The following is a 17,906-nucleotide window of genomic DNA, read 5'->3' as shown; positions in this document are numbered from 1 at the left end:
AGGCCACTTGCCTTACCTTCTGTGTCACTGGTCTGATGTCTTTCCTGATTGCCTGATTGTGACCACCTGTGTCACCCTCCCTCATGTGTGTATATAGTCCTCGTCTTCCCCTGTCTTGTTGCCAGAGTACGTTGTTTTGTCGTGTATCTCCAGCCGTCTTCCACAGTCTTGTCAAAGCCGCTAAGTAGTGCCTCGCTTTATTCTCTGATTTCTCTGTACCCTCTGAAGAAGAGTGAATTTGAGTTGCTATAGTTTTTGGTCAGTTTTTGTTTGAGCTCATTTCTCAGTGCTCAGCCTTCTTTTTCCCTCCTCTTGGAGCGCTTTAATTCGGAGGGTTTTTTTCTAGCTCTTTATAGTATACCGTATTTCCTTGAATTGCTGCCGGGGTGCTAATTAATTTAAAACCTCTTCTCACTCCTGCGCTTACCAAAGGCATGTGGTAAAAGTAAGCATGCCCTAATTATTTTAAAACTTCTTCTCACTCCGGCACTTACCAAAAGTATGCAGTAAAAATTTGAGTGTGATGTAAGCTTGGACCTTAAATCCTACTGAATAGCTCTTAATCATCTTCCCTTAATGTGATTTCAAATTACCGGTATTGAAGTCTACCTCATCCATTTTCAAAAAGATGACAGGGGAAGTTTCACTTGTGACGTCACGAGTTTGACCAGGCGGTAATACTAAGCATGCGCTAATTATTTTGGGCATACTATATGCCCTGCGGCAATTCAAGGAAATACGGTAGTTTATGTTTATAGCTTCTTGTCTCTTCCTCTTCGTAAGCGATTTTCTTTTGGTGTAACTAATCATGGATTGTTTTTTGTTATTAGATCAGTGTGAATTTTGCTATCGACATTTTTCCTCCCTCGGAAGTGATTTTCTGTTTAGTGTTTTGCGCCCTGTGCTACCTTTCTTTTGATGTTTTGATGTTTGATGTTTTGTGCCCTGAGCTACGTTTCTTTTGATGTTTACTTTAGTGCAGGAGTCACCAGCGCGGTGCCCGCGGGCAGCAGGTCGCCCGTAAGGACCAGATGAGTCGCCCGCTGGCCTGTTCTAAAAATAGCTCAAATAGCAGCACTTACCAGTGAGCTGCCGCTTTTTTTAAATTTCTTTTTAATTTACTAGCAAGATGGTCTCACTTTGCTCGACATTTTTAATTCTACGAGAGACAAAACTCAAATAGAATTTGAAAATCCAAGAAAATATTTTAAAGACTTGGTCTTCACTTGTTTAAATAAATTCATTTTTTTTTTTTTTTTTAGTTTGCTTCTTATGACTTTCAGAAAGACAATTTTAGAGAAAAATACAACCTTAAAAATGATTTTAGGATTTTTAAACACATATACCTTTTTACCTTTTAAATTCCTTCCTCTTCTTTCCTGACGTATTAAATCAATGTTGAATTAATTTATTTTTATTGTAAAGAATAATAAATACATTTTAATTTAATTCTTCATTCAGGCTTCTGTTTTTTCGACGAAGAATATTTGTGAAATAATTCTTCAAACGTATTATGATTAAAATAAAAATAAAAATATTCTGGCAAATATAGAAAATCTGTAGGATCAAATTTAAATCTTATTTCAAACTCTTTTGAATTTATTTTTAAATTTTTGTTTCTGGAAAATCTACAAGAAGGTTCAAGGTTCAAGTTTATTTGTCACATGCAGACTACACCACAGTGAAATGCTTTTTTCCATGCTCTTCAGATATTGTGTACAGTGGGATCCAAACACTAGCTGCAGAATCGAATACACTAAATACAAAACATACAAAAAATTGAATAGCTCTGATGTACATTAATTACAAGACAATTAAGTTGCACAATAAGTCATAGAAATTATGGTAGAAGTATCAGTACAAGTGGAAGTACAGTAGTCAAATACAGTACCAGTGCGATATCAAATAGTGTAACAGTATATACAGTATAGAAAGGAACAAATATGAAGGTGTCTACAGTTCTTTGGCAGTTGAGTAGTGACAGTAGTATGAACAAAGGTAATGGAACAGTATGACTTCTTTATACTCTTGTTTTTACATTATTTTTACATTATTTACAATCATTAAATGAAAAGTATTGTAGTCCGGTAATTACAGTGGTAAGTAAAGTGATTTTACATTATTTTTTACATTATTCACAGTCATTGAATGAAGAGTATTTTAGTCCGGTAATTACAGTGGTAAGTAAAGTGATCTTTTGCGTGTGGTTTTGTGCAATTGTGACGAGTGTTAATCAGCAAATAATTATTCAGTGGCCTAGTGGGTAGAGTGTCCGCCCTGAGATCGGTAGGTAGTGAGTTCAAATCCCGGCTGAGTCATACCAAAGACTATAAAAATTGGACCCATTACCTCCCTGCTTGGCACTCAGCATTACGGGTTGGAATTGGGGGTTAAATCACTGTAATTGATTCCCGGGCGCGGCACCGCTGCTGCCCACTGCTCCCCTCACCTCCCAGGGAGTGATCAAGGGTGAGGGGTCAAATGAAGCGAACAATTTCGCCACACCTAGTGTGTGTGTGACAATCATTGGTACTTTAACTTTTATTTGTCTTTGTTAGAAATGTAGCTTGGTCCAGTTTGTTATATATTTTAAACAAGTGCAGATCGGATTTTAACCTATTTAAAACATGTCATCAAATTAAGTGTTTTTTTCATCATTTATTCTCTACAAAAAACCTTCCTTAAAAGGAAAAAAAATGTACGACGGAATGACAGACAGAGATACAATTCATTTAAGTGTGTATCAAACTGGTAGCCCTTCGCATTAATCAGTACCCAAGAATAGCTCTTGGTTTAAAAAAGATTAGTGACCCCTGCTCTAGTGTATCAAGTCTAGAGTGTAAATCCATTTGTTTGTTAATTCTGTCTGAGGACAGTTCTTAGAAACTGCAGAATAAAAGCCTGCGTCAATTGTTCTCCGTCTGCAACTGAGTCGTCATTCTTGCCAAGACATAAGAGTATACTCTGGCCAGGTATGGACTCAGCAGAGGCCAAACGACTGATGGAGATCCTGCATGCCCAGGAATCATTACTCGTCCAACAAGAGGATTTTCAGACGGCAATGGCAGCGCACATGGGTCACCTCTCCTCCCAGCTGCAAAACCCACTCGGGCAGTTTGCGCGACCGGTTCCACCGCCGCTCCCACTCTGTCTTCACCTCCCCTTCAGATGCAAGCTGGCCCCTCCGGTGCCATACCCTGGAGCTCCCAGTTTGTGCAAAACATTTTTGATAGACTGTGCTGTTCATTACAAACTGATGCTCCATGCGTTTCCCACTGACCGCTCCAAGATCGCATTCATGATTCCACACCTTACGGATAGAGCCAAGACGTGGGCTTCCGTCGAATGGGGCGGAGATCATCACACTGCCACTCATTCACAGACTTTCAAGCTGCTTTAAGTCAAATTTTTGACCCGTGTCCTCCAGCAGAGAAATTGCGCAAGAGCTAAGCATGTTAAAGCAGGGCAGCGGGCTCCGCGTGCGAGTACGCCATCCGCTTCCACACGCTAGCAGCAGAAAGCGGTTGGGGCGACACGGCCCTTAGTGACTTCTTTCTGAAGGGGCTCGGAGCTTCCATACAGGACATCCTCATTCCCCTGGACCTACTCGACAACCTCAATGCCCTCATGGCACTCGCCATCAGGAAGGACAATCGACTAGCCCAACTCAAATGAACCAGCTGGAGAACCAGCTGCTGCAGGAAGAACCACCCGTCCTTTTGCTAGCTGGTCGACCACTCAGCCTCCACCCCCGGAGCTATTTCCTTACCTCCGCACGGCTCGGGAGGAGGAACCCATGCAGCTGGGGAGAGCCCGACTGACCCCAGAGGAACGACGCAAGCGGCTGATGGATTGGAGATGTTTTTACTGTAGAGAGGGCGGCCATCTTGTCGTTTTGTGTCCAACAAAGGGATCCCAGGCGGTGAGTCACGTTCCGGTTGTACCTCAGATGCCACGCACTGTCACTAAGATCACGATCACTCATCACACGGCCTCAGATCTAGAGGCGCTAATAGACTCTGGGGCAGACGAGAGTCTGATGGACTGGGTTTTAGCTAGGAGACTAGGACTCAAGTCAGAATCGCTAACTAAACCCATTAGGGCCAGGTCTCTGAATGGTAAGGAGCTGTTCACCATCACACACATCAGTGAACCTGTCCAAATGAACATTGACTGCCATCAGGAACAAATTCCTCCATTCTTGATTACTTCACCCTCTCATTCTCTGATGGTGGGGCATCCATGGCTGTACCAGCATAACCCTCGTGTTGACTGAAAAACAGGGAAGATCAGCGAAGGGGGAAGGGAATGTACCAAGAACCATATTTTTTCCACTGTCCAGGGACAAAGTGTCAAGGAAATTAATATTTTTTTCTGCCAATCCTACCACAGACTCAGAATTTCCGGACCTGAATTTGGTTCCCTCCTGTTATCGCCACCTGTGAAAAGTCTTCAGCAAGACAAAGGCCCTGTCACTTCCACACCACCGATCCTACGTCTATGCCATTGACCTAGGGACGGCGTGGCGCAGTGGGATAGTGGCCGTGCGCAACCCGAGGGTCCCTGGTTCAAATCCCACCTAGTACCAACCTCGTCACGTCCGTTGTGTCCTGAGCAAGACACTTCACCCTTGCTCCTGATAGGTGCTGGTTAGCGCCTTGCATGGCAGCTCCCTCCATCAGTGTGTGAACGTGTGTGTGAATGGGCAAATGTGGAAGTAGTGTCAAAGCGCTTTGAGTACCTTGAAGGTAGAAAAGCGCTATACAAGTACAACCCATTTATCATTTACCTACTGCCCAGTGCCACTATTCCTAAGGGGCATCTGTACTCCATCTCTGGTCCAGAAAAGACTGCCATGAACGATTACATCTCGGCATCACTTGAATCTGGCTTGATTCGCCCGTCATCATCTCCAACAGGAGCAGGGTTCTTCTTTGTGAGAAGAAAGATGGGTCGTTAAGACCCTGTATTGATTACAGCCCACTAAACGACATTACCATCAAGAACCGATACCCTCTTCCCCTCATGTCTTCTGTCTCCGACCAACTCCAACAGGCTAAAATATTCACCAAGCTGGACCGAATAAGAGAGGGAGACGGGTGGAAGACTGGATTCAACACACCCAGCGGCCATTACGGATACTGGGCCCTCCTCTTTGGACTCACCAATGCCCCCGCCGTGTTCCAAGCCATGATCAATGCAGTTCTAAGAGACTTCCTAGATCATTTTGTGTACGTCTACCTTGACGATATATTGATTTATTCACCTGACAGTGACACTCACCAAAACCACACAAATCAGGTTTTAAAGAGACTCTTGGTCAATGACTTATATGTTAAAGCTGAAACAAATGTTTTTCATGCCGACGCTGTCTTCTTCCTTTGGCTTCATTTTAGCCCCTGGAAGAGTGCAGATGGATCCGGTTAAAGGGGAACATTATCACAATTTCAGAAGGGTTAAAACCAATAAAAATCAGTTCCCAGTGGCTTATTTTATTTTTCAAAGTTTTTTTCAAAATTTTACCCATCATGGAATATCCCAAAAAAAGGCTTTAAAGTGCCTGATTTTCGCTATCTGTAAATCCACCGTCCATTTTCCTGTGACGTCATCTAGTGATGCCAATACAAACAACATGGCGGATAGCACAGCAAGATATAGCGACATTAGCTCGGATTCAGACTCGGATTTCAGCGGCTTAAGCGATTCAACAGATTACGCATGTATTGAAACGGATGGTTGGAGTGTGGAGGCAGATAGGGAAAACGAAATTGAAGAAGAAACTGAAGCTATTGAGCAAATAGCTATTGAAGCTATTCGGCGATCGCCTTCTAACCAACGATTGCATCTTTTGACCTGACCACTGGAGCAATTTAAATATGTCAATTGGTAAGTGTTTGTTTGGCATTAAATGTGGGTGGAGGGAAAGGCTGGATGCAAATATAGCTACAAATGTACATACAGCTAGCCTAAATAGCATGTTAACATCGATTAGCTGGCAGTCATGCCGCGACAAATATGTCTGATTAGCACATAAGTCAATAACATTAACAAAACTCACCTTTGTGATTTCGTTGACTTTATCGTTGGAAATGCATCTGCTTTGAGTGTCGCAGGATATCCACACATTTCTCTGTGCCATCTCTGTCGTAGCATCGCCGGTAAAATGTGCAGACCAAACGAGGGACTTTTGCATCTTTTGACACTGGTGCAACTTGAATGCGTCGACTGATATGTGTTTGTTTGGCATTAAATGTGGGTGGAGGGAAAGACTGGATGCAAATATAGCTACAAATGAGGCATAACGATGCAATATGTACATACAGCTTGCCTAAATAGCATGTTAGCATCTAATCGATGCACACTCCACGTAAATCAACTTGAATCCGTCCCTGATCGTGTTGTTACACCCTCCGACAACACACCGACGAGGCATGATGTTTCCAAGGTACGGAAAACTGTCGAAAAAACGGAAAATAACAGAGCTGATTTGACTCGTTTGTAATGTGTTTGAGAAAATGACGTCACCGCTCCGAGAACGAATAGTAGAAAGGCGTTTAATTCGCCAAAATTCACCCATTTAGAGTTCGGAAATCGGTTAAAAAATATATGGTCTTTTTTCTGCAACATCAAGGTATATATTGACGCTTACATAGGTCTGGTGATAATGTTCCCCTTTAAACTTAGCACTGTGGCCGATTGGCCTACACCTGACAGCCGCAAGAAGGTTCAGCAATTCTTGGGATTTGCTAAATTTTTACAGGCGGTTAGTCAGAAGCTTCAGCACAATAGCTGCTCCTCTCCACGTTCTTACCTCCACCAAGGTGCGGTTCCACTGGTCTCCAGAGGCAGAGAGGGCCTTCCAAATACTCAAGCACCGCTTCGCCTCAGCGCCCATCCTCACCATTCCTGACCCAATGCGCCAGTTCGTAGTGAAGGTCGTAGTGAAGGAGTTGGAGCCGTCCTGTCTCAACGCTCTCAACAGGACGGGAAGATGCATCCCTGTGCCTTTCTGTCACGGCGACTGTCCAGAGCAGTTTCTGGGGGTGAAGCTCTCTCAAGAGGAATGTAGACATTGGCTCGAGGGGGCCAAGCACCCATTCATCGTCTGGACGGATCACAAGAATCTTGAATACATCAAGAAGGCTAAAAGACTCAACTCTCGCCTGTCCAGGTGGGCGCTTTTCTTTAACCACATTTCCTTTTCACTCTCCTACTGGCCGGGGTCCCGCAACGTCAAGCCAGACGGACGCCCTGTGACGACTTTTCGACCCTGAGCTTGAGGCCAAGCAACCGGAGACCATCCTTCCACTGAACTGTGTGGTAGGAGCGGTAACTTGGCAAATAGAAACTGAGGTAAAGCAAGCTAACGGCGTGGCCCCGCCACCCGGGGGATGCCCTGATAATCGGTTGTTTGTCCCCACTGAGCTGCATCCCCGGGTGATTCATTGGACTCACACCTCGCTGCTTTCATCCAAGAGTTAAAAGAACTATGTCTGTGATCTCCCAGCGGTTCTTGTGGCCAGCCATGGAGACGGAGGTCCGGGAGTATACACCCATCTATCTATCGGAACCTAACATATCGATTCTGATTCCTGGGGTGACCACCCAATTGAGACTTGATTCTCCATTCAAACCGATTGTCTCAGTGTAATAATTGGGGTAATACTTATTATGGAACTTATTCAACAGAGATTACAGGTTACCTCTTTTGAATAAGTTCCATATCCCGAGCCTGGGATTGAACTCAAGACTACTGCCTCACAATACAAAGGTCCTGAGTAGTCCTGAGTTCAATCCCAGGTTCAGGATCCTTATGTGTGGAGTTTGCATGTTCTTTCCGTAACTGCGTGGTTTCACTCCGGGTACTCCGGCTTCCTCCCACCTCCAAAGACATGCACCTGGGGATAAGTTGATTGGCAACACTAAATTGGTCCTAGTGTGTGAATGTGAGTGTGAATGTTTATCCGTGTTGGCCCTGTGTTGTCCAGATTGTACCCTGCCTTCCGCCCGAATGCAGCTGAGATAGGCTCCAGCGATCTCAAAAAGGGACCAGCGGTAGAAAATGGCTGGATGGTTACAGGGTAGAGAAGCTCCTTCTGGTTGCTTGGAGATTGTCGGAAAACATATTTTTAAAAACTGATTCTTGTTGAAAAAAAAATAAATAGATTTTTGATTATTATGAGTGGTTTGAGCATCTGGTCAGGATGCCACCCAAACACCTCTAGGGCAGGTCCGACCGGCAGGAGGCCACGGGGAAGACCCAGGACACATTGAGAACACTATGGTTGGCCTGGGAACGCCTCGGGATCCCCCGGGAGGAGCTGGACGAAGTGGATAGGGAGAGGAAAGTCTGGGCTTCTCTGCTTAGGCTGCTGCCCCCCTGACCCGACCTTGGATAGGGGGAGTAGGGTGGATGGATGGATGGATAAATCAATTTAGAATCGGAATGAACACAAAATGCGTTTTGGTGGGACTTACATTTTTAGTGCACTCCTACTGCACTTCGTGTTTAAATAATAGTGGAGTTTTAAAGGCCTACTGAAACCCACTACTACGCAGTCTGATAGTTTATATATCAATGATGAAATATTAACATTGCAACACATGCCAATACGGCCTTTTTAGTTTACTAAATTGCAATTTTAAATTTCCTGGGAGTTTCTTGTTGAAAACATCGCGGAATGATGACGTGTACGCGTGACGTCACGGACTGTTAAGAAATATTAGCGCTGCGCACACACACAGCTAAAAGTCGTCTGTTTTAACCGCATGATTACACAGTATTCTGGACATCTGTGTTGCTGAATCTTTTGCAATTTGTTCAATTAATAATGGAGAAGTCAAAGTAGAAAGATGGAGTTGGGAAGCTTTAGCCTTTAGCCACACAAACACACGGTGATTCCTTGTTTAAAAGGAATCACCGTGCTTTCCTATGGATCAGAGCGGTCAAGCAAACATGGATCCCTACCAAATGTCAACCAGCAGTTTTCGGTGAGAAAATTGTGATAAAAAGTCGCCACTTACCGGAGATCAGCTGAGCTTGTGCCATCCATGCAGCTGCCGTCGACTTCCATCAGACACTGGCGTCAAAACACCCGTGGAGACACCCTTCCGACTATCAGGTACTGTTAAACTCACTAAAACACTAGCAACACAATAGAAAGATAAGGGATTTCCCAGAATTATCCTGGTAAATGTGTCTAAAAACATCTGAATCCGTCCCAATGCAATCGCGTTTTTTTGGTTTTATTCTAGTCCGTCGCTATCAATATCCTCAAACACGAATCTTTCATCCTCGCTCAAATTAATGGGGAAATTGTCGTTTTCTCGGTCCGAATAGCTCTTTTTGTTGGAGGCTCACATTATAAATAATGTGAGGATGTGAGGAGCCATCAACATGTGATGTCATCGTCTGCGGCTTCCGGTTAAGGCAGGGCTTTTCTCTTAGCGACCAAAAGTTGCAAACTTTATAGTCGATGTTCTCTACTAAACCCTTTCAGCAAAAATATGGCAATATCGTGAAATGATCAAGTATGACACATAGAATGGACCTGCTCTCCCCGTTTGAATAAGAAAATCTCATTTTAGTAGACCTTTAACACCTGGTTTAAAAAGAGATGCTAACAAGTAGCCACCTAGAAAGGCGCCTCAAGGTCAGGGTGCATTTACAAAGCACCCTAAAACAACGACTCAAGTTGCTCTGAAGAATTAAAAAGACCGACCAAAAAAAACGGTTGATGAAATAAATGAAAAAATGGAAATAGGCTGAAAAACATTCTTTCTTGCACCCGAGACGAGCTAACTCTCGCACGCCGCGTCTGAAGGCGCACACCCTTTTCAAAAATCAACCTTGACTTTTGTCACGTCTTTGCAGCACTAAAGGGTTTTTTTATTTTTTATTTTTTTCACACCTCCGCTGTTAAAAACCTCCATCAGACGTTTTCTTGTCCACGCTCCCACGGAACCCGGCCTCCGCAGCGTGTCGATATTTTTCTTCCTGATCAAAAGCATCTCCTGCTGACTAACCGCCATGACGCTCGTGTACGGTGTGCCGACTTTGTGGGAGGGGCTTAGCAGCAGCCACCACTTTGCTGAAGAGGAAGACTCCAAATAATCCACTGAGTCAAAAAAAAAACACGGCAGGGGTGTCCAAAGTGTGGCCTGCGGCTCATTCTGAAACTAAAAATACATGAAAAAGAGGAAAAGCGCTATACAAGTACAACCCATTTATTTATTTTATTTATTTACAAAAGAGCAAACTGGTGAAATATGACGAAAAAAAGGTTGCAATCTTGACTCTAATAACTCAAACCATGTAGGCTGCTTTTGTCTTTAAAGCTGGCATTGCTCAAAATATAACAATGGATCAAAATCAATCTTGTTATGAATTCTTCACATATTTAACATTCCATTTGCTTCACATCTAATATTACACTTTGACATTTATGGAGGGCAAAATATTGCATATGTTGTTTGTTTGCGATATAAAAAAAAAAAAACAGGGTTTCCTTTGACAAAAAGGACATGAAACATTTTTAAAAAATGTAATGTAATGTAAAACATTTTTTATTGACAAATATGTTAGAGTGAAAAAAATGCACATTTGGATTTTGGCCATTATTTCTTTCTATATTGAAAAAAAGGGCAAAAACCAAACAAACGAACGATTTTTTTTAAATAATATAAATATTTGCGGATTCATTTTAAGTTGATCTACAGACTTAAAGGTTGAAAAAACACTAATAAATAATAATAGAAATATTAATCAAAATATAATAATGAATCAAAATCAATCTTGTTATGAATTCTTCACATATTTATCATTCCAATTGCTTCACATCTAATATTACACTTTGACATTTATGGAGGGCAAAATATTGCATATTTTGTGTGTTTGCGATAAAAAAACAACAATATTTTCTTTGACAAAAATGGACATAAAACATTTTTTAAAAATGTAATGTAATTCAAAACTTTTTTATTGACAAATATGTTAGGGTCAAAAAAAATGCACATTTTGTATTTTGCCCATTATTTTTTTCTATGTGGAAAAAAAGGGCAAAAACCAAACAAACGAACACAATTTTTGGAAAATAAAATAAATATTTACGGATTAATTTTAAGTTGAAAAAACTCTAATAAAACACTAATAAAATAATAATAGAAATATTAATCAAAATATAATGAATCAAAATCAATCTTATTATGAATTCTTCACATTTTTAACATTCCAATTGCTTCACATCTAATATTACACTTTGACATTTATGGGGGGCAAAATATTGCATATTTTGTGTTTGCGATGTAAAAAAAACAACAACAGGGTTTCCTTTGACAAAAAGGACATAAAACATTTTTTAAAAATTTAATGTAATTTAAAACATTTTTTATTGACAAATATGTTAGGGTGAAAAAAATGCACATTTTTTATCTTGCCCATTATTTCTTTCTATGTGGAAAAAAAGGGCAAAAACCCAAAAACAAACAATTTTTTTTTTAAATTAAATAAATATTTACGGATTCATTTTAAGTTGATCTACAGACTTAAATGTTGAAAAAATACTAATAAAATAATAACAGAAATATTAACCAAAATATAATAATGAATCAAAATCAATCTTGTTATGAATTCTTCACATATTTAACATTCCAATTGCTTCACATCTAATATTACACTTTGACATTTATGGAGGGCAAAATATTGCATATTTTGTGTGTTTGCAATATAAAAAAACAAGAACAGGGTTTTCTTTGACAAAAAGGACATAAAACATTTTTTAAAAATGTAATGTAATTTAAAACATTTTCTATTGACGAATATGTTAGGCTGAAAAAAATGCAAATTTTTTATCTTGCCCTTTATTTCTTTCTATGTGGAAAAAAGGGCAAAAAACAAAAAAAACTAACACATTTCTTTTTTATTAAATAAATATTTACGGAATAATTTTAAGTTGATCTACGGACTTAAATGTTGAAAAAACACTAATAAAATAACAATAGAAATATTAATCAAAATATAATAATGAATCAAAATCAATCTTGTTATTAATTATTCACATATTTAACATTCTAATTGCTTCACATCTAATATTACACTTTGAAATATATTTACAAAATACAAAATATAAAATATTGCATATTTTGTGTGTTTGCAATATAAAAAAAACAGGGTTTTCTTTGACAAAAATGACATGAAACATTTTTTAAAATTATAATGTAATGTAAAATATTTTTTATTGACAAATATGTTAGGGTGAAAAAAATGCACATTTTGTATTTTGGCCATTATTTGGCCAATATTTTGCCATCCATATATTTATCTAATTAAAAAAAATGGTTCATTTGTTTGGTTGTTACCCTCTTTTTCCACATGGAAAGAAATAATGGCCAAAATCCAAATGTGCATTTTTTTTTTACCCTAACATATTTGTCAATAAAAAATATTTTACATTACATTACATTTTTAATATATGTTTCATGTCCTTTTTGTCAAACAAACGAACCATTTAAAGCGGTCAAGCAAATAAATATTTACGGATTCATTTTAAGTTGATCAACAGACTTAAATGTTGAAAAAACACAAATAAAATAATAATAGAAATATCAATCAAAATATAATAATGAATCAAAATCAATCTCATTATGAATTCTTCACGTATTTAACATTCCAAAAACTTCACATCTAATATTACACTTTGATATTAATAGAGGGCAAAATATTGTATATTTTGTGTGTTTGCGATTTAAAAAAAAAACAGTTTTCTTTGACAAAAAGGACATAAAACATTTTTTTTAAATGTAATGTCATTTGAAATATTTTTTATTGACAAATATGTTAGGGTGAAAAAAATGCACATTTTGTATTTTACCCATTATTTCTTTCTATGTGGAAAAAAAGGGCAAAAACCAAACAAACGAACACCTTTTTTTTTAAATAAAAATAAATATTTACAGGTTCATTTTAAGTTGATCTACAGACTTAAATGTTGATAAAACACTAATAAAATAATAATACAAATGTTAATCAAAAGATAATAATGAATCAAAATCCATCTTCTTATGAATTCTTCACATATTTAACATTCCAATTGCTTCTCATCTAATATTACACTTTGACATTTATGGGGGGCAAAATATTGCATATTTTGTGTGTTTGCGATATAAAAAAAACAACTGGGTTTTCTTTGACAAAAAGAACATGAAACATTTTTTTTAAATGTAATGTAATGTAAAATATTTTTTATTGCCAAATATGTTAGGCTGAAAAAAAATGCACATTTGGATTTTGGCCATTATTTCTTTCTATGTGGAAAAAAAGGGCAAAAACCAAACAAATGAACCAAATTTTTTTCAAAATTAAATAAATATTTACGGATTCATTTTAAGTTGATTTACAGACTTAAAGGTTGAAAAAACACAAAAAAAAATAATAATAGAAATATTAATCAAAATATAGTGAATCAAAATCAATCTTGTTATGAATTCTTCACATATTTAACATTCCAATTGCTTCACATCTAATATTACATTTTGAAATATATGTAGGGCGAAATAATGCATATTTTGTGTGTTTGCGATATAAAAAAAACAAACAGGGTTTTCTATGACAAAAAGGACATACATTTTTTTTTTTAAATGTAATGTAATTTAAAACATTTTTTATTGACAAATGTGTTAGGGTGAAAAAAATGCACATTTTGTATTTTGCCCATTAATTCTGTGTGGGAAAAAAAGGGCAAAAACCAAACGAACGAACACATATTTTTTTTTATAAAATAAATATTTACGGATTCATTTTAAGTTGATCAACAGACTTAAATGTTGAAAAAACACTAATAAAATAATAAAAGAAATAATAATCAAATCAAAATCGATGTTATGACAAAAAAGGCATGCACCAGACAAACAGGAAAGTAATAATAGTATTGACAGATAAATATAACGTTCATCTAGGGACTTAAGCGTTGAAACTAAAGAGAAAAAAAAATAATGTATAATGTACACTTTTATTAGTGGGACCCTTTTGGATCCCTGAGAATTATAGTGGGATTTTTTTTAAACTGTCATTGCTCAAAATATAATAATGAATCAACATCAATGTTGTTATGAATTATTGACCTATTCAAGGTTCCATTTACTTCACATCAAATATTACACTTTGAAATTTATGGGTGGCAGATATTGCACATTTTTTGTGTTTGTCATAAAAAACTGGGTTTTCTTTGACAAAAAGGACATAAATCATTGAAAAAATATGTTTAACATGGTATTGACAAATATTTTGGGGTGAAAAAAATTGCATATTTTGTATGTTGGCCATTATTATTTTCTATGTGACAAAAAGGGCATAAACTAAATAAAAAATGAATTACAAAAAATTTTTAATAATATTGACGGATTCATTTTAAGTTGATCGAGAGCAGGGGTGTCCAAACTTTTTCCACAAAGGGTCGCTCACTGACGAGTCAAAGCATGCAGGGGCCGTTTTGATATTTATTTTGCTAAAAAAAAATAAAGAAAAATAATCTAAAACAGACATTAATTTACAGCCAAAACAATGTGTTTGCTTCGTATTAATTATTAGTAGTAAAATTAGCTACCATATTAGCGTATTATACTTACATTTTTACTGTTGTTTTTTTGTCGGATTTTATTTTGACAATATGCCGGGGGCCGAAAAAAAACTTAAACTTCGGGCCACACTTTGGACACCCCAATCTAGCGACTTAAGGGTTGTAAAAAAATACAAATATAATAATAAAAATAATAATGAATCAAAATCAATGTTATGAACTATTGACATATTTAATGTTCCAATTACTTCACATCTATTATTACACTTTGACATTTATGGGGGGCAACATATTGCATATTTTGTGTTTTTGCAAAATAAAAAAGGGAATAAAACATAAAAAAATATGTTTTACATTGCATTGACAAATATTTTAGGGTGAAAAATTGCATATTTTGTGTGATTGTCATTTATTTCTATGTAACAAAAAGGACATAAACCAAACAAACAAATTACAAAAAATATGAATTAAATGATATTGACGGATACATTTTAAGATGATCTAGAGACTTAAAGGATGAAAAAAATACAAAAAAAAAAAAAAAAAAACAATGAATCAACTGTGATGAGGTGGCGACTTGTCCAGGGTGTACGCCGCCTTCCGCCCGATTGGGTCAGGGTTATTCGTTGTTGTCGAACCCCGAGATGTAGGGACGGAGGCAGGCATAGAATAGGAAAACATGATTTAATTAAAAATAAAGAAGAACAAACAAAAAGCACGCACGTGGGCGGAATAACAAACTAAGGGAGCTAGCACTGGAAACTAGAAAACAAAAAGGAACTTTAGCATGGAAGCTAGTGGATAGCAAACAGAAAAACTGGAACGAACTAATGCTAACAGAAACAGCTTACCGCTACGAAGACCAGGACAAAATGTAGCATGACAGGTAGTAGATGTAACAAACGACACGACAGGTAGCACGACAAGAGTGATATGTGGCAACGACAATACAATACAATGATCCAGCAACTGACACAAGACAAAGGAGGTACAAATAGGAGCCGGCTGATTGGCAACAGGTGTGGCCAGATGCCAACCAGCCGCAGCTGAAGGGGAAAAACAGCACTCAGGGAACAAGACAGGAAGCTGACCAAATAAGAGCACTAGACAGAAACTAAGGACAGGAAATACTAAACACACTGAGGAGGAACACAGCACTCAGGGAACAAGACAGGAAGCTGACAAATTAAGTGCACTTGACAGGAACTAAAAGACAGGAAATACTAAACACAGGAAACAGACAAATGCAGAGGAAAAAACTAAAACATAGACAAACTGTCAGGGGCAAGGCTGACAGATTGTAGCTGAGATAGGCACCAGCACCCCCCGTGACCTCAAGGGAATAAGCGGTAGAAAATGGATGGATGGATGGACAATGAATGAAAATCAATGTTATGAATGATTGACATATTTAATGTTCCATTTACTTCACATCTAATATTAATGTGACAGCTCTTTGTCGCAGTATTCTTGTCAGGACCGAAAGACTGTGGCCAAGCTGGTTGCCAAGGTTACAATGTTTTATTCTTCAACTCTCCAAAGTCTTTCCTCTTTCCTCCTCAGGCTTTTCAGCTTCCCCACCAGCGGTCACCAAATCTGCTAATAAAGAGACAGGTGATGAGATAACTCGTTCCAGCTGAGATATCCACTCACCTGGCACATGCCCTGCCCGCAGGTAACGCGTGGACCACGCCCCTTCCACAATTACACTTTGACATTTATAGGGGCAAAATATTGCATATTTCGTGTTTTTGCGATATATAAAAAAACAGAGTTTTGTTTGACAAAAAGGAAAAAAAAACATTTTTAAAAGAATGTTTTACATTGTATTGACAAATATTTTAAGGGGGGAAAATTGCATATTTTGTATGTTGGTCATTATTTTTTTTTCTATTAGACAAAAAGGGCATAAACCAAACAAAAATAAAATAATAGCAAAAAAATTAAATAATAAATAATATTGACGGATACATCTTAAGTTGATCTGGAGACTTAAAAGTTAAAAAATAAATACTAATAAAATAATGATTCAAAGTGATAAATCAAAATTGATGTTGTTGTGAATTATTGGCAAAAAGGGCATAAAACAGACAAACAGAAAAAAAACATATAAAAAAATATTGACGGATAAATAAATAAATTATCTAGGGACTTATGGGTTCAAAGTAAAGAATATATATATATATATATATATATATATATATATATATACATAAATATAAATAATTTTCAACACTTTTATAAGTGGGACCCTGTTGGATCCCTGAGAACTGAAAGTTTGATCACATTACGCCTGTACTGGCTCACCTGCACTGGCTTCCTGTGCACTTAAGATGTGACTTTAAGATTTTACTACTTACGTATAAAATACTACACTACTCCATCCTATCTTGCCGATTGTATTGTACCATATGTCCCGGCAAGAAATCTGCGTTCAAAGGACTCCGGCTTATTAGTGATTCCCAAAGCCCAAAAAAAGTCTGCGGGCTATAGAGCGTTTTCATTTCGGGCTCCAGTACCTTGGAATGCCCTCCCGGTAACAGTTCGAGATGCCACCTCAGTAGAAGCATTTAAGTCTCACCTTAAAACTAATTTCTATACTCTAGCCTTTAAATAGACTCCCTTTTTAGACCAGTTGATCTGCCGTTTCTTTTCTTTTTCTCCTATGTCCCACTCTCCTTTGTGGAGGGGGTCCGGTCCGATCCGGTGGCCATGTACTGCTCGCCTGTGTATCGGCTGGGGACATCTCTGCGCTGCTGATCCACCTCCGCTTGGGATGGTTTCCTGCTGGCTCCGCTGTGAACGGGACTCTCGCTGCTGTGTTGGATCCGCTTTGGACTGGACTCTCGCGACTGTGTTGGATCCATTATGGATTGAACTTTCACAGTATCATGTTAGACCCGCTCGACATCCATTGCTTTCCTCCTCTCCAAGGTTCTCATAGTCATCATTGTCACCGACGTCCCACTGGGTCATTATTGTCACCGATGTCCCACTGGGTGTGAGTTTTCCTTGCCCTTATGTGGGCCTACCGAGGATGTCGTAGTGGTTTGTGCAGCCCTTTGAGACACTAGTGATTTAGGGCTATATAAGTAAACATTGATTGATTGATTGATTGAACTAGGGGATTATTTTTTTTAAACTGTCAACGCTCAAAATTAACAATGAATAAGAATTATTGTTGTTATAAATGATTGACATATTCAAGGCTCCAATTACTTAATATCAAATATGACACTTGGAAATACAAACCCTGTGTCCATATGAGTTTGGAAATTGTGTTAGATGTAAATATAAACGGAATACATTTTCAAATCATTTTCAACCCAAATT

The sequence above is a fragment of the Nerophis ophidion genome, linkage group LG27 (genome assembly GCF_033978795.1).
Source record: "Nerophis ophidion isolate RoL-2023_Sa linkage group LG27, RoL_Noph_v1.0, whole genome shotgun sequence".
Lineage (NCBI taxonomy): Eukaryota > Metazoa > Chordata > Actinopteri > Syngnathiformes > Syngnathidae > Nerophis > Nerophis ophidion.
This window is presented reverse-complemented; position numbering follows the sequence as displayed.